We start from the raw sequence: 18,858 nt of genomic DNA on the forward strand, positions 1-18,858 counted from the left end.
CCATTCATCACACTCCGCCAGAGAACACACAGTGCTCTGAGGAGGACAAATCGATTTTATTTGTCACTAATTATAAGATAAACTTCAGTATAATAGAACAGATTACAAACCTGTGACAGTGAAAGTGTAGCCAAAAAGTATTGTAAATAGGAGGGATTTTGGAGATAGTGGGGCCGTTTGTAACACTGCAAGGAATGGAGTCCTAGCCTGCTCAACCTCTCCCTGGAGCTCAGGCCCTTGAGCCCTGGCAACATCCTCGCAAATCTTCTCTGCACCCCTTCCAGCTTGACAACGTCTTTCCTATAACACGGTGCCCAAAACTGAACACAATGCTCTAAAAGTAGCCTCAGCACGCCACTCACTCTGTAACGACCCAGACTGGGTGATCAAACCCGCCGACAAGGGAGGTGCTGTGGTAGTCTGGCGCACTGATCTCTCTACAAGGCTGAGGCCACGCGCCAACTCTCAGACACCTCCTCCTACTTATCCTTGGCCATAACCCCACAGATGAGCACTAGGCCACTATCTCTAGAACCATCACTGACTTCATCAACTCCGGCTCCCTGCCCTCCCAAGCCTCCAAACCCATCGTTCCCCAGCCCCGCATGGCCCGATTTTACCTTCTCCCCAAAATCCACAAACCTGACTTCCCTGGCAGACCCATTGTTTCTGCGTGTTCGGGTCCTACCGAACTTATTTCCACCTCGACTCCATCCTACCCCCCTGGTTAAATCCCTCCCTACCTATGTTCAAGACACCTCACACGCTCTTCGTCGACTCCAGGACTTCCATTTTCTAGGCCCCCATTCCCTCATCTTCACCATGGATGTCCAATCACTCTGCACCTCCATCCCCCACCAGGAGGGTCTCAAAGCCCTCCGTTTCTTCCTCGACCGGAGAACCAACCAATCCCCGTCTACTGATACTCCCCTCTGCCCCTCCTCCCTCACCAACATCAGTTGTTTTACATTATTGTTCAGCTTGCCTATTTACCTCAAAGGTTCGGGGATTTAGAAGCCATGACCAAAATATCCGAGCAAGTGTGGACCTTTATATTATTGGCCTTGGTATGTTGGTGTAAATATCTTAGTTTGGAGTTGGAGAGAAAGTTTGGAATGCTACATTCAGAAGCCTCACACCTTCTCTGCTGTTTTGTGAAATAAGAATGATGCCTGGATTTGAGGGTACGAGCTGCAAGGGGTTGGACAACTTGGATTATATTCTCCGGAACACCGGAGATTGAAGGAAGACCTGAAGAAGTATATAAAATTATGATAGGCATAATTAGGGGAGAGTCAGAATTAATTTTTTCGCTGGGTGGAAATGTCAAGAATGAGACGGTATTGATTTAGGATGATTTAACCATGTCCTTAATTAGTATCTTGCCCCATGTCCCTTGATTAGTAGAAGTGTCAGGGGTTATGGGGAGAAGGCAGGAGAATGGGGGTTGAGAGGGGAAGATAGAACAGCCATGATTGAATGGCGGTGTAGACTCGACGGGCTGAATGGCCTAAATCTGCTCCTATCACTTACTGTATGAACTTAACCCTGTACTCCTGTGTATCTACATGTGTTCGTTACTGAAGGAATGCTGCTGATGCCTGTAAAATTAAATTACTGATTGGAAAGATTTTAATTGTCTCTTGTGAGATTCCAGCATGAAATGAACAAATGGTTCAGCAAATATCAAAAGTTAACCTTAAATTTCACTTCACTTTAAGTTATACATTTTGTCTCATGGTATTGATTCGAGTTGGAAGTTATGTTTGACATAGAGAAATAGATCTTGCATTAGCCCATTATTGGAATGTATTACAGAGGCAAGGATATTACCATAATGGCTCATGTAGAGGTTACCTAAAATTAGAGAATTCAACGTTCACACAGATGGGTTGAAAGCTACCCATATGAAGTGCTGTTCCTCCAGTTTGCATGTGGCCTCACTCTGGCAATGGAGGAGGCCCAGGACAGAAAGGCCAGGTGCAAATGGGACAGGGAGTTAAAATGGTTAGCAACCAAAAGATCTAGTAGGCATTGGTGAACTGAGCACAAGTGTTCAGCCAAACATTCACCGAGTCTACGCTTGGTCTCGCCGATTTAATGTCCCCATATTTGACTTGAGACTTACTTTACTTTCGACTTTAGAGATACAGCGTGGAAACAGGCCCTTCAGCCACTGAGTGCGCCGACCAGCAATCGCCCTGTACTCTGGCACTATCCTGCACACTAGGGACAATTTACAATTTACAGAAGACAATTAACCTGCAAACCTGTACGTCTTTGGAATATGGGAGGAAACCAGAGCACCTAGAGAAAACCCATTTGGTCACGGGGAGAACTTACAAACTCCATATAGACAGCATCTGTAGTCAGGATCAAACACATGTCTCTTGCACTATAAGGCAGCAAATCTATCGCTGCACTACCGTGCCAACCTGAATAGATGGTGTGCAGGTAAAGGCATGTAGTGACTATTGTGGACATGAGATGTGTTTGTTCGTGAGGGGAATCCGATATGGACACTATAGTGGGTAATGTCAGATTGTCAGTGATCCTTAACCGACTAATATATTAAGGATTAAAAATCCTGGTGTACAGTGAGTTCAAAGGAATAAAACTTGGCAGGTTTATTTACCTCCTGTTGGTGCTGTTTGGCTTAATGGAGACGTAAACTGAGAGTTCTGTTGATTAAACAGTGGAGGTGACTCACTACTAAACGTCTGCGGAACTAAGGGAAAGAAAATCAACTTTCAGGTGAATAAATAAAGATGGAGTTTCAGATCAGTCCATTGTTATCTGCACCAAGGAACAATGAAATGCCTTGTTCACAAGAAGCCCTCAGAGTAAACAGTGCACATCCAGTCATGATAAATACAACAATAAATACAATGGTGATTGTAATGGGCCTGTCCCACTTAGGCGAGTTTTCAGCGGACTGTCAAGTTGCCGGCAGTCGCCTGAAAAACTGGGAACGGGAACGGCAACTGTCAGAGTGGAACACGCACGCACGCACGCACGCACACACGCACGCACACACACATCGCAGAGGCGGGGGCCAGAGCAAGTGGGGGGAGCGCTGTCTGAAATGCACACGGTGCAAAGCCAAGGTGATACAGACACACACCGCGATGAACAGGAAGGTTGGCGCTGTAATTAAGACGGCTAAAGCACAGTGTACGGTAAGTCCTTTAAAAGAGGGGGAGAGAGGGGGGGGGGGAAGAAGGAGTGGAGACAACTTTTAATAAGCCAGAGATACACGGTTGTGAAGTTCGGCGGACATTTAACATTACCGGTCGGTTATCCTTGGTTCTGAAAACTCCTGCTTATGTTTTTTCCCCCCAAAGAGCCAATGAAAATGACCGGTCAGCAAAGGCGATGAACTAAAACTACCTACGAATACCTCGACTACCCCCAACTACATGGCGACCCTACTACAACTGCACCTACGACTACAGGATTGTTGATTATCTCCATGGCGACCAATTTGTGGTCGCAAACTTTTTTTCAACATGTTGAAAAATTTGCGGCGACCAACCTGAGGCCGCGACTAATTCCCAGAATGCGGGAACTCCTCGCGTCCATGAAGGAAACTCACCAGAGACCACCAGCGAACATGTGGTGACCATGTGGCAAGCGCATAGTCTCCTGCACTTGCCTAAAAAGACACCTAAGTGGGACAGGCCCATAAAACAGCAGAATTGTGCAACATTGTTGTGTAATTCAATATAATGCAAAAAACCCCCCGCTAAGTACAATAGCAAAATAACCAAATGAGGTAGAGTTGACTCAGATGTGGTGGGTGTATGGAACGAGCTGCCAGAGGAGGCAGTTGAGGTAGGTATTGTAACAACGTTTAAAAGACGCTTGGACGGGCCATGGATAGGAAAGATTTGGAGGGTGTGAGGATGCCGCTTCCCGAAGGGCTGCTCTGATCACCATCACCGGCAGGCAGGCCAGGAGAATGCCAATGCAAGCACCACAAACAACGCCTGGCTGCTGGAAGACAGCAGCGCCCTGGCCAGAGTCCAAGGAGAAACAGCCATGCCCAATTAGCTGTTATTGCATCAATTCACCTGCACCTTGTCAGCCCTGCTCCTTATAAACCAAGGGATTTCCTGCCAGAGGAGGAAGAGAGAGGCACAGAAAGGGAGAGACACAGAAAGGGAGAGACAGTGGAAGACTTCCTACTAACTGGGCCTCCTTTCGCAAGCTTGGAAGAAGACTAAGCTGCCAGGACAGGCCTGAGACCACCAGCGCCCCCTCTTGAGGCTGGAGTGAACTGCATCTCCAGTATGAGTCCCACACTGAGCTGTTGGGACAAGCCCAAGTCCGTCAGCGCCTCCTTACTGACGTTGAGGGACTTCGCCTCCATGTGGACCCGGGTTTTCTTGTCACTACCTTCCTTCACTATAAATGAACCATATCACATGAGTCCACCCTACCATGAGTGTGTCAGTGTAATCATTGTTCACCCGGCATCATCCCCAATGCCACAAGGGCTTGGGCCAAATGCAGGCAAATGGGACAAGCTGAGATGGGGCATTTTGGTCAGCACTGTCATGTTGGGCCGAAGGGCCTGTCTCCACGTTCTATGACAACACCAAAGGTTCTTAAAGGTCTTTGAGCCCCTTTAGGGAGCTACCCTAGTAGAGTGTTGGCCTTCTGCTATGCACAAGCCAATATCCTTTAAATAGATGATCTGATCGTGGAGTCTCGATCACAATGCTGCCAGTTAATACAAAGGACCTATTTCCAACATTGCAAGTTACCATACTTCAATCAGGCACCATACAAATGCAATTATCCACTTGTTTCCATCTCCTTATCTTTCTGCCTCAGACGTCCAGTAAATAAACGAGGATCGCTTCCTACCTGCCATTCTGGTGGTTGAGGCTGGAGGAGGATACTGTGCATATCCAGGGAAAGCAGGTGATGTGTAATTAGCACTCATCGGAGGCATGCCTGGGTAGAAAACAGAGTTAGCCCACATCATTTCATTTGAACTACTAACGATGCACATGGTACACTGCAAGAGTTTTAATAGAGGAAAAACTGATTGTTTCAAAATAATAACCAAGAGAGGCATATTTAAAAGATCAAGAGGGAAGGTGCTGGGCGGCGCGGTGGCGTAGCGGAACATGTTTCATTGTACATGTATCTCATCGTGCCAATGACAATAAACTCAAGTCGAGGTCATATTTAGAAACAACTGATTGTTTCAGACATTCAGATGATCAATATTGTAGATTTCAGACATTTAGATGATGAATAATGTATCATCAGTCTGAGCGAAATATGGCCACCTTGCTCAACTCTTAATACATTAAATCCAGTATATTTACTTAAAATTACATAATTTACCCTCCTTATCACCGGCCTGTCAGAGAATCCTTTTGTATTATCAGTCAAAGCTGCGTTTGATCTCCAGACTCCGAGATGAAAGCAGGGTCCAAACGCATTGCACTGCCCTCTGCCCCGTGAGTTTACATTATAATGTTGGAGTAGAGAAATGTGAGTGACCACATTTAGTGCCTTAGGGAAAAGTAAAGCCCTGTCAGCTAATGAAATGCTTTTGGAACTGCTGGAGTGGAGCAGATAATTTGGGCTAGACAAGCTCCCAAAGATGTAAAAGGCAACTAAACAGTTTTATTATTTGAGTGTTAAATGTTGGTCTTCAAGGACAGCTTGCTAGCTCCTCCAGTGATTCTCTGCAACTCACTTGAGAGAGAACACTGCATCTTGGATTACTGTCCTTTCCAAATCAATCCAAGAATTAATATTTTGGGTCTGAAGAAGGGTCTCGACCCGACACGTCACCCCTATTCCCCTCCAGAGATGCTGCCTGCCCCGCTGAGTTACTCCAGCATTTTGTGTCTATCTTCGGTTTAAACCAGCATCTGCAGTCCCTTCCTGCGCATACTGTAAATATTTTATAACTTTGTTTGAAATTATTCCTGATCCTGAAGGAGTTACTGCCTTGTTTACTGCCCTGCACTTTACCACCTTGTTTATGGTGGGGAAGATTGCATGTGTCTAAGCTACATTGGTGGGTGGGGGGGGGGGGGGAAAGGAAGGTGATGAAAGAAAGTTCAGTGGACAGAATGGGCAGGAGCACGGCAGGGAGCAAGGAAGGATTGTTGGATTACATTGCATTTACTTTAATGCAAGAAGCGTTAAGAGTAAGGTGGATTAACTCAGGGGATAGATTGGGATTGGGACATTGCGACTGGGACATTGCAGCCATCACTGAAATCAGGCTGGAGAGGGACAGGTGCAGAAGCTTAATGCTCCAGGTGACATTGGAGAGATGGAGGTGGGGGTAAACGAGGAGGGGGTGTTGCGTTATTGATCAAGGGGAATGTCATGGCAGTAGTCCGAGATGATATTACTGTGACATCCAGTGAGTCTATATGGGTGGAGTTGAGAAACAAAAAGGGGTTGATCACCTTGTTGGGACTTTACTATAGACCCCCAAATAATCAACGGGATTAGAAGAACAACTATACCAGGTGATTGCAGGCAGCTGCAAGATTAATAAGGTTGTCATAGTAGGGGGTTTTAACTTTCCCAATATAGAGAGGGTTTGTTATAGTACCAAGGGCTTAGATGGGGTGGAATTTGTCAAATGTGTTCGGGAACATTTCCCCAGGCAATATGTAGAGGGCCCTACAAGAGAGAGGGCAAAGCTTGATCTAGATGGGCAAGGTCCTCAATGAGTATTTCTCCTCTGTTTTAACCACGGAGAAAGACATGAAGACTGGGGAACTTGGGACAGTTAATGGTGATTGGGAAGGGCAAGTGACTGAAGTGTCCATGGGAAAGCCTTTTGACACCAGCAACCACAGTTCTATGAGCTTTAAAATAGTTATGGACCAAGGCAGGGCGGGCCCGCAAGTTAAAGTTCTGAATTGGGGCAATGCTAACTTTGATGGTAGAGACATGAACTTGCTAAAGTTGATTGAAGTTGGTTGTTTTTGGGCAAAGGAATGTCTGGAAAGTGGGATACTTTAAAAGATTGACGACAAGGGTTCAGGGCATGCATGCTCCTGTTAGAGTGAAATACATGGCAGGTGGGAGTATGGAAGCTTGGACAATGAGGCTCTGGTCAGGGAAAAGAAGGAGTCATGGGACAGGTATCGGCAGCTGGGATCAAGTATATCGCTGGAGGAGTTTCCATAACTGAGGAGCATTCTTAAGAAGGAAATAAGGAGGACAAAATGGGGGCAGGAGCTGGCTTTGGCAGGTAAAATTAAAGCAAAATCCAAAGAAATCTTATGTACATTAAAGGAAGGTAGGTAACTAGAGAGAGAAGTGGGTCCCTCAGAAACCAAAGTGGTCATCTCTGTGTGGAACCACAGGAAGATGGGCAAGGTCCTCAATGAGTATTTCTCCTCTGGAGAAAGACATGAAGACTGGGGAACTTGGGACAGTTAATGGAGATTAACTGGTGGTCGAGAGGGCCTTCGGTACATTGGCCTACATCAATCAGTGTGCTGAGTATAGTAGTCGGGATGTTATATAACATTTGTACAAGGTATCATTTGGAGTATTATATTCGGTTTTGGGTACCCTGCTACAAAAGGGATGTTGTTAAGCTGGAAAGAGTTCAGAGAAGATTTATGAGGATGTTGCCACAACTTGGGAAACTGAGCTACCAGGAGAGGTTGAGCAGGCTAGGACTTTACACGCAGGGTAATCTTATAGGGATGTATAGGGTCATGAGAGAAATAGATTAGGTGAATGCACAGAGTCTTTTGCCCAGAGTAGGGCCATCAAGAACCAGAAGGCATAGGTTTAAAGTGAGAGGAGGAAGATTTAATACGAATCTGAGAGGCAACTTTTTCACCCAAAGGGTGGTGGGTGTACGGAACAAACTGCCAGAAGAGGTGGTTGAGGCAGGTACTATGACACCATTTAAAAGTCATTTGGACAGGTACGGGGATAGGAAAGGTTCATGGTTTCAAGGTTATTGGTCAGGTTATTGTCACATGTACCAATTAAGTTACAGTGAAATTGGAATTAGATGGATATGTGCCAAACATGAGCAGGTGGGACTAGTGTAAATGGAGCATTTTGGTTGGCATGGGCAAGTTGGGCTGAAGGGGCTGTTTTCGTGCTGTATGACTCTATGGCTATGACTATGACTGTAGACTGACTCTGTGTGGATTATGCTCCTGGTAGGGTCATCCTTGTAGGGCAGGTCAGGTGGGTGGGGGGCGCCTGACAAAACGCGGCTAAGCACAATAGGCGGAGGTTGGTGGCTGACCATCATGTGGACCACCACAATGGCTGAGAAGTCAAGAAAGTCCATGGCAAGCAGAAACTCCCAACTGTCCTGGCGTCCACGCCGTTGGACCTGGGTCTGTCGCTGCCCAAACCGCGTGTTGGCTGCCCATGCACCCGTCTCCCCACAGTAAGAGATGTCACACAGAGGTGTCCACCTAGAGGGACACACCATAAAGTCTGTGGTAGCAGTATTGGCCTCTTCAGCCATCTTACGACCCAGAGCAAGGAGCCACCAGCAGGACGGTCAAGCTTGACTTTGAGTGATCGCCAATGGCGACCATGATGATTTGGCAAGTTTTTCTCGCGAGAGAAACGTTCCAGTTAATGACCAGCGCACTGCGTGGAGCCAAACAACTGTCGGGGCGGGCCACTGGGAGCAACCCGGCGTGGGGGCACTGAGTATAAAGAGGGACCGGGTGTGTGGGGGGGGGGGGGCGGAGGGGTTAGGTGCCAAGAACGAGGGTCCCAACGGGGGGGGGGGGGGGGGGGGGGGACACTGAAAACAAAGAAGGACCCCGCGGGGCATGTCCAGTGGCATGTCCAGTGGCAGATAAGACCGTACTAAGAACCTTTGAAACTGGTCAGCACCAGAAACGTGGCGACTCCTTGTGTACTGCCCGGGTGAGGTCTGCTGTATGATTTAACATAGATTGTATGCAAGAACCAAGCATTTCACTGTACCTCGGTACATGTGACAATCAAGCATCAATGAATCATTGAGGAGAACACAGATTTCTTACCTGGTTGTCCAAATGGAGGAAAGTTTGGCGGGGTTTGCATGGAGTTATAGTACATCGGAGGTGGGTATCCATAACCACCATACATGGGAGAAGTTGGCATATAATAACCACCTGTAGCAAATAAATCATTCCATTGATTCAGGGCATAGAGCAAATATTGGTCTGAAAACTAGCACATACTGTAAGCCTTGTCTCCCACTGTCAGTAAATTTAGTTTTGTTTATTATTGTCAAGTGTACCGAGGTACAGTGAAAAGATTTTCCTTGTATGCTGTCCAGTCAGCAAAAATACTATCCATGATTACAATGAAGTCGTCCACAGTGTACAGATAGATGCAAAGAGCTGGAGCGTGGGAGGAAAGCAGAGCACCTGGAGAAAACCCACGTGGTCACAGGGAGAAGGTACAAACTCTGTACAGACAGCACCCGTGGTCAGGATCGAACCCGAGTCTCTAGTGCTGTAAGTCGGCAACTCTACCGCTGCGCCACTGTACCGCCCTTCAAGTTCAAGTGAAGGACGAGATCTGTAAAGTTGGCCCTTTTAGACAAAACTAAACTACGGGTAGGAACAATGATGAAGCAGGTTCTGTTGGCCACCCTGATTTTGATCTTTGGTGCTGTCTGTGTGGAGCTTCCATGTCCTTCCTGTGACAGCGTGGTTTTTCTTTGGGTGATCTGGTTTCCTCCCACACATGTTGTAGCCCACATGTTTGGTGGGCTCATGATAGGGATTGGTCAGCTTGGGCAGCTTATACTGCAGCGGCATGAATATCGTCTTCGCCAACCCCAATCCCTCCCCCTCCCCAGTTCTCTGACCAGTCTGACTGTCCCCGATTACATTTTATCTCTGTTTGCTTTGTTGTCACCTTCTACTAGCTAACAATGATCTAGATATTCCACATGTTCCTTGCGCTCATCTCTTTTGATGGATGTCTCATTTTCACACCTTACCCTTCCTTATCTCTGTGTCACCCTCTTCCCCCGACTCTCAGTCTGAAGAAGGGTCTCAACCCGAATCGTCACCCATTCCTTCTATCTAGAGATGCTGCCTGTCCCGCTGAGCTACTCCAGCCTTTGATGTCTATCTTTGGATCTGGAGTTGGGGAACGGGATTGATAGAATCGGTTTGAGACTTAGCATCGAGTCAAGAGTGCGATTAGCTTCCTCCCATGATGTATGGAATTATGAAAAATGAAGCAAAATTTGAGAAGGTCATTGTAGAGTTATTTTGGGTGGGGGTAGTGTCTGGAGAATAACCAATGATATTTCTGCAAAATAATCTAATCTATATAATTCTAGATTTCAGTAACGGAAATATGTAACAAAAAAATAACACTACCTTGCGGAGGAGGTGATGCAGGAACATATGCATAACTTCTGCTCTCATTTACAACTGGAGCAGCAGATCTAAGGAAGTTTTGGTTTCTCACTGGTATAACACGAATCGTTTCATAAACGTACACCACAGGACCGTAAGGTGCAACGTTTCTAGATGCTGCAAGGACAAATTAAAATTCAAATCAACAGCGTGATTATATAATTAAACACCGTATCAAAATGCTATGGGACAACATTTTAGAGTAAAATATTCCCTCAAGTTTCACGGCGTCTCATGAAGTTGATATATATATATTTATATATCGGCGAGACCAAGCGCAAACTGGGTGATCGTTTCGCTGAACACCTACGCCTTGACCGACACGATCCCCCAGTAGCTAAACATTTGAACTCCCCTACCCATTACACTGCTGCCTTTCTGGCCTGGGCCTCCTCCTCTGACAGAGTGAGGCCACACGCAAATTGGAGGAACAATACCCAATATTTCGCTTACAACCCAGCGGTATAAATTTAATATCTCTAATATCAAGTAACTCTTGCATTCCTTCTCTCTCTGCCCCTCCCCCACCCTAGTTGTCCTGCTAGTTGCACTGTTCGTATCCCTTTGTTCTCACCTCTTCACCAGCCAACAATGGGCCATTGTGGGCTCCACCTTTCCTGAGTCATCGGTGCCGGCTCTGATTTGTTCTGAACCTTTACACATCTCTAGTTTCCCTCTCCCCTGACTCTCAGTCTGAAGAAGGGTCTCGACCTGAAACCTCACCTATTCATTTTCTCCAGCAATGCTGCCTGTCCTGCTGAGTTACTCCAGCATTTTGTGTCCATCATGAAGTTTGTGTTTTACTTTCTTAAAAATGGCAATATCCAGTTTTGGGAGCATTTGAGATAAAATGTGTTTATCTTTATAACTTTGAACAACTGGATGTTCTTAGAATCATAGTCATAGAGTGATGCAGTGTGGAAACCGCCCCTTCGGCCCAACTTGCCCACACCGGCCAACAATGTCCAAGCTATTCTAGTCTCACCTGCCTGCGCTTGGTCCATATCCCTCCAAACCTGTCTTATCCATGTACCTGTGTAACTGTTCCTTAAACATTGGGATAGTCCCAACCTCAACTATCTCCTCTGGCAGCTTGTTCCATACACCCACCACCCTTTGTGTGAAAAGGTTACCTCTCAGATTCCTATTAAATCTTTTCCACTTCATATGAACCTATGTCCTCTGGTCCTCGATTCCCCTACTATGGGCAAGGGATTCTGTGCATCTACCCGATCTATTCCTCTCATGATTTTGTACACCTCTATAAGATCACCCCTCACCCTCCTGCACTCCAAGGAATAGAGACCCAGCCTACTCAACCTCTCCCTATAGCTTAGACCTTCTAGTCCTGGAAACATCCTTGTAAATCTTCTCTGAACCCTTTCAATCTTTGGTGCCCAGAACTGAACACAATACTCTAAATGTGGTCTCACCAATGTCTTATACAACTGCAACATGACCTCCCAACTTCTATACTCAATACTCTGACTGATGAAGGGCAATGTGCCAAAAGCCTTTTTGACCACCTTATCTACCTGCGACTCGAACTTCAAGGAACCATGCACCTGCACTCCTAGATCCCTCTGCTCTACAACACTCCCCAGAGGCCTACCATTCAATGTGTAGGTCCTGCCCTTGTTAGACGTCCCAAATGCAACACCTCACACTTCTCTTGCGTACTTAGTAGATCAGTCTCGTCGGCACAGTCATGAGTATAATGGTATGTGGTTAAGTGACTGGGCTGGGATCCTGATTCCTGGACCACTGACGTGCGGATATGAGATTGAATTACACCATGGGAGATATGGGATAGCAGAGCTGCTGCCTCACAGCACCAGAGACATGGGTTTGATCCAGAGCTTTGATGCTGTCTGTGTAGAGTTTGTACATTCTCCTTGAGACCGCGTGGGTTTCCTTCCACATCGCGAGGATGTGTGGGGACTGTGGGTTAATTGGCCTCTATACATCCTCCTTAGTGTGTAGGGAGCGGATGAGAAAGTGGGATAACATAGGACCAGTTTGAATGGGCGATCGATGGTCAGCATGGACTCGATGGGCCGAAGGGCCTCTCCGTACTGTATCTTTCAATTGAATTCAAGTTGAAGTAAATGGGAATTAAAAGGCTAGAGTCAATGTTGTTTGGAAAGCTGCTGTTCTGTCCTCATGTGTTTCACAGGATCTTCTCCCTACCTGCTGGGGACAATATGTGAGACAGGACGTTTCATTGTGGCTTTAGTTTTTTTGTAGGATACTGTGCCTGGGAAATGTTGCGGGGAAATTTTTGCCGTGTTAGTGGTGCTGAACGAAAGGAAATTGTTGGTGTGTGGAAGTGGGAAAACATCTACAAATATTTCATAGCACGAAGAGCACAGTTGTAATGAACAAGGCCAATCGAATGTTTCAGATGTAACCATTGTCAAAAGCAACCCATTCCACGTCATACCCTTGAGGGACTTTAGATGTTACTATTTAGAGATACAGCGTGGAATAAGGCCCGCGTCCTACTGAGACTGCGCCGACTAACGATCACCCCGTACACTAGCACTATCTTACACACCAGGGACAACTTTACATTTTTACCAAAACCTGTATATCTTTGGTATGTGGGAGGGAAATAACCCCCAGGGAGAATGTACAAACTCGGTGCAGACAGCACCCGTAGTCAAGGATCGAACCCGGGTCTGGCACAATAATCAGCAACTTTACCCCTGCATCACTGTGCCGCCATTGTGCCGGACACCAGTATCTTTCCCATTGCCTACCGGGATTGGCTACTTGGACAACCGTCTTGGCAAACTCAACCGCTCCTCCAGAGTAGAACGTCAGTCTGAATGTCGCTTTTCCTTCCCAGCCACCTGGTTGGAAAACAAAACTGTGAGAAATGGTACGTAGCGCACAGCTCAATTAAGAGAAATCACCGGTGGTTCTTTCCAACAGTTTCAAATGCCCGTGGCTTGCACAGCCTGCAGTTTTTAGTTAGATTACAAACTGTTAACAAAAGGACACATGTTGCTGGAGTAACTCAGCGGGTCAGGCAGCACCACTGGAGAACATGGATGGGTGACATTCGGGGTTGAGACCCTTCTTCAGACATGGAAGGTCACCTATCCATGTTCTCCAGAGATGCTGCCTGACCTACTGAGTTACTCAAGCTCTTTGTATCCTTTTGTGTGTTCACCAGCATCTGCTGTTCTTTGTTTCTACGCATTACAAACTGACCATGCATATCCTATGGCTGACTATGCATATCCTATACTGAAATAACTGTTGGCGTATGATGAACATTTCCTTTGCTAGGCATTGCATTCACTCACAGTGTCAACGCTTTTTTCCAATACTGTTTGAACTTTCCACAAGATGAGGAACTCAATCATGAGGTGGAAGACCAGCTATGACTGGCCATGACCATCCTCCTGTGCGACCTTCCCTCTCCCGTGTCGGGTCATTATGGATATCCATCTCCGACGCACTGTTTCCATGTAACCCCTTCCAAACTTTATCCCAGTTGGACAACCAGGTAAGAATTCGGTGTTAAACTGACCATTGACTGGGTCTTTTCTCTCACAAGAAGAACGTGCCAAATCATTACCATTGTTAATCTGGTGGGAAGTTCCCGGTGTGTGCCGTGGAGTCGTCAAGGGAGGGCCCGGTGGCGGTCGAGGAAAGGCCACCATTGGGTGCCGGAGGTCGGTTGGACCCGCGGTGGGAGCCATAGGGTCAAATGGTCCTGCAGAGGGTGCCGGTCGGTCGAGAATGCACTGCCGAGAACAAGAGGGACCCAACATGGGGGGTATGGGTGGTGGGATGGGCACCAAGAACAAATAGGGGCCATTGGGGACTAAATGGGATACTTTGTAACTTTGGCACCCTATATGTAGCGACTCAGTGCATACTTGTGTATGCAAAACAAAGAATCTCACCGTGACATGTCACATGGGATAATAAAATATCATTCAAAGCTATTCATTCAATCAGGATCGTCATAAGATCCCTTCAGATTTTTGTTGCATATTTTCACACAACATGCAAGCATGCCATTCAGTCCATCATGTCTTGTGCTAGCCTCAATAACAATCCCACCAAACCCATCCACCCACTTATTTCCTTGTAATCCATTCTCTCTCTCCTATACCCATCAACTCCATCCTGATTGTCCTCTCATCAGGCACACTTGTTTAGAGTTTGTTTAAAGATATAGTGTGGGAACAGACCCTTCGGTCGACCGGACCCGTGCCGACCAGCGATCACCCGTTCACCAGCACCATCCTATGCACTAGGGACAATTTACAGAGGTCAGTTAACCTACAAACCTTCACGTCTTTGGAGTGTGGGAGGAAACTGGAGTACCCGGAGAAAACCCACGCATTCACAGAGAGAACATACTAACTCTGTACAGACAGCACCCGAGGTCAGGATCGAACCTGGTCCTCTGGTGCTGTAAGGCAGCAACTCTACCGCTGTGCCACTACTTGGCCTAATTAATCTGGCAACCAGCTTGTTGTGCTTGGGATGTAAGTCCCAGAGAAACCCTCGGGGTCAGAGGACGAATAAGCAAACTCCACGCAGAGATCAGGGTCAAACCCAGGTCACTGGCGACGTGAGGTACATTGATCATGAACAATTTCAGAAAGATACAATTTTCCTTGATTGCTGAGAATCTTAGTGCCATATTTTTTAAGCAGCACAGTTGCCTTGTGTCTTACCTTCAGGCTGAGCGGTTATCCTTCCCTTGATATAATTACTGGAGAATAACCCCTGCTCAACAGTAAATCCTTCAATGAGTTGAAATGGCAGTGAGAACGATTTCAGTGGTTTAGACTGATCTTTTGACAAGAATATCACCTAAGGAATAAAGAAATAATATCGATAGCCTGAAGCATCAACTAAATCAATTGTTTTGGTTGATTTGGGTCAAAGGAATATGATTAAGAATACCTACCCTCCATTGAGTGAGAAAGACCTCTCCTTTCCTTTTGTTTTTCATTAGATCAGGGATTTTATTCATATCATGGATAGATAGCTGGACATCTTTGAAACTCAATAGTATGCTATAAAGATCAAGACATTTGGTTACCTTTGACATTTGGTAGACTGTAGAAATGCAATTTTGTCCAAACCAAGCTGTTTGAATGACAATAAAAGGCATTCTATTCTATTCTTCTATTCTACCTTCCAATTCTATGAAATGGATACGATGCTATTACAGTCTGCTCTCATTATTGTGGACCTCATGGATTATAAAAATGGATTCTGGTTAAAGTGGACAAAATATGTTGAAACCTGGGTCCATTCATATTGGGAACAGAGGGTTTGTTTTAGACTTTAGACTTTAGAGATATAGCGTAGAAACAGAATCTTCGGCCCACCGAATATGCATCGACCAGTGATCACCCCATACACTAGCACTATTCAACATGCTAGGGACAATTTACAATTTTACCGTAACCAATTAACCTATAAACCTGTACGTCTTTGGCGTGTTGGAGTGTTGGAGGAAACCGGAGCACTCGGAGAAAATCCATGAGGTCACACGGACATACATACTCCGTACAGACAGCACCCTTTGTCAGGATTGAACTGGGTTTCTGGCACTGTAATGGGCCTGTCCCACTTAGGTGACTTTTTAGGGGACAGCAGGAGTCTATGCAGTCGCCACGTGGTCGCCACATGTTCATGGGTGGTTGCTGGGGAGTTGCCTTCATGGTCGTGAAGAGTTCCCACAATCTGGGAACTAGTCGCGGCCTCGTTATGGTTGCCGTGAATTTTTCAACATGTACCTTTCAACTTGTTGAAAAATTAGCGGCGACCAGAATGAAGCCGCCATGTGAGAATTATCGTGCCGTAGGTGGGTCGCCAGGTGGTCCTAGTGGGTTGCCAGGAGGTTGAAGGTTCTCGTAGGTTGTAGCCAGTGCTGACCGGTGAATTTCATTGGCTCATTGGGAAAAAAAAACGTAAGCAGTAGTTTTCAGAACCAAGGATAATGTTGTTTTCAGAAGCGGTAATGTTAATGTCTGCCAAGCTTCACAGCCGTGTATCTCTGGCTTCTTAAAAGTTGTCTCCACTCCTTCTCCCCCTTCCCCCCCCTCCCCCCCCCCACCCCCCCCCCCCTCTCCCCCCCCACCCCCCCTCTCCCCCCCTCTCCCCCCTCTTTTAAAGGACTTACGTGATCCTTCCAGTACACTGTGTTTTTACCGTCTTAATTACAGCGCCAACCTTCCTGTTCATCGCGGTGTGTGTCTGTATCACATTGGCTTTGCACCGTGTGAATTTCACTCAGACAGCACTCCCCCCGCTTGCCCTGTCCCCCGCCTGCATAACGGGCTGGTGAAGGAAGCGATGTGTGTGTGTGTGTGAGTTCCACTCTGACAGCCGCCGGCAGTCGCCTGAAAAATCCCCTATGTGGGACAGGCCCATAAGGCAGCAACTCTATCGCTGCGCCACCATTCCGCCTAGGTCCTCTGTCTATTTTCCTCCGCAGATGTTGCCCAACCAGCAGGGTTTTTTTCCACATAGCTCTGCAGTTTCCATATTTGCAAAAGTTTTAAAAGGAAAAAAACAAAGTTTGTTATTGTCACGTGTACTGAGGCGCAGTGAAAAGCTTTGATTTGCAAACGGATCAGATATACCAGATATACCATGCATGAAAATAATTACAGCATGGAGGCACAGTGGTAGTGGTGCTCCTGTTTCCTCACACACCTCAGAGATGTGTAGATATGTGCAGGTAGACGTAACAATAATAATCTAAACATGGAAATAGTATGAACGGGTGATCGATGTGTTGGCATGGGCTCGGTGGGCTGAAGGGCATGTTTCCATGCTGAAGCTTTAAATTAATCATAGTGGTGTTACTTGTGAACATAAAGCTGGGAGTGGTGACTACAGTGATTGTGACACCATCGGAGACTCTTGTGGTAGAATATTAGGAGCTTCATGGTTCCATTTCCCTTCTACTTGGTGCTGGAGACGAGTTCAGCGCACCTACTGATAAACCCATTTAACATGTAGGAAGGAACTGCAGATGCTGCTTTACACTGAAGGTAGACACAAAATGCTGGAGTAACTCAGCTGGTCAGGCAGCATCTCTGGAGAATAGGAATAGGTGACATTTCAGGTCTGAACCCTTCTTCATTGATAGTCTAAATTTAGGCTGATGGAATGTGTTGCTCAGCTTTATAGACAATAGACAATAGACAATAGACAATAGGTGCAGGAGTAGGAGCCAGCACGACCATTCAATGTGAACATGGCTGATTATCCCTAATCAGTACCCCATTCCTGCCTTCTCCCCATATCCCCTGACTCCGCTATTTTTAAGAGCCCTATCTAGCTTTCTCTTGAAAGCATCCAGAGAACCTGCCTCCACTGCCCTCTGAGGCAGAGAATTCCACAGACTCACCACTCTCTGTGAGAAAAAGCGTTTCCTCATCTCCATTCTAAATGGCTTACTCCTTATTCTTAAACTGTGGCCCCTGGTTCTGGACTCCCCCAACATCGGGAATATATTTCCTGCCCCTAGCGTGTCCAAACCCTTAACAATCTTATATGTTTCAATAAGATCCTCTCATCCTTCTAAACCCCAGAGTGTACAAGCCCAGCTGCTCCATTTTCTCAGCATATGACAGTCCCGCCATCCCGGGAATTAACCTTGTAAACCTACGCTGCACTCCCTCAATAGCAAGAATGTCCTTCCTCAAATTAGGGGACCAAAACTGCACACAATACTCCAGTTGTGGTCTCGCTAGGGCTCTATCTGGCAGAAAAAGTCAGTAAACTGCTGAAGAATCTGTTATAAAGGTGCAACGACGCAGATAATTAAGCATAAAATTAATTTTCAAGGACTGAAAGATGCATTGCCTTTTTTGGCTAAAGGGGCCGTCCCACTGCGGCGACCTAATTGGCGAGTTTAGAGAGTTTGCCCTCGACTCATACTCGCAGCATGGTCGACACGTGGTCCTAGGAGGTCTTTGCAACTCTCCTTAATGCTCGAGAGTAGTCCCTGCGTACTCGAGGCCTCAGCTAGGTCGCGGCGTATTTTTCAACATGCTGAAAAATGCCCGCGAGTAAAAAAAGGTCGCCATGGAAAAAAACGGATTTTTTTTTTACTCGTAGGTTTAGTCGAAGTCGGTCGTAGTAGGTCGGCATGTTATTCATAGGTAATCAAAGGTAGTCAAAGGTAGTCGTGGATAGTCTTCAACACAGTCGAAGGGAGGTCGAAGGAGATCGAAGGAGGTCATCTTCACTCTCCACTATTCGGTGTCCAATTTTCACGAAGCTAGTCGAAGCTAGTCTTCAACATAGTCGAAGGAGGTCAAAGGAGGTCTTCAACATAGTCGAAGGAGGTCTTCAACATGACACTTTTTCAAACTCTCCTAAATGCTTTTAAACTCGCCAATTAGGTCGCCGCAGTGGGACATCCCCTTAACAGAACATACAGAAGTGACACAAAACGCTG

This window comes from Amblyraja radiata, chromosome 22 (assembly GCF_010909765.2).
Source record: "Amblyraja radiata isolate CabotCenter1 chromosome 22, sAmbRad1.1.pri, whole genome shotgun sequence".
Classification (NCBI taxonomy): Eukaryota; Metazoa; Chordata; class Chondrichthyes; order Rajiformes; family Rajidae; genus Amblyraja; species Amblyraja radiata.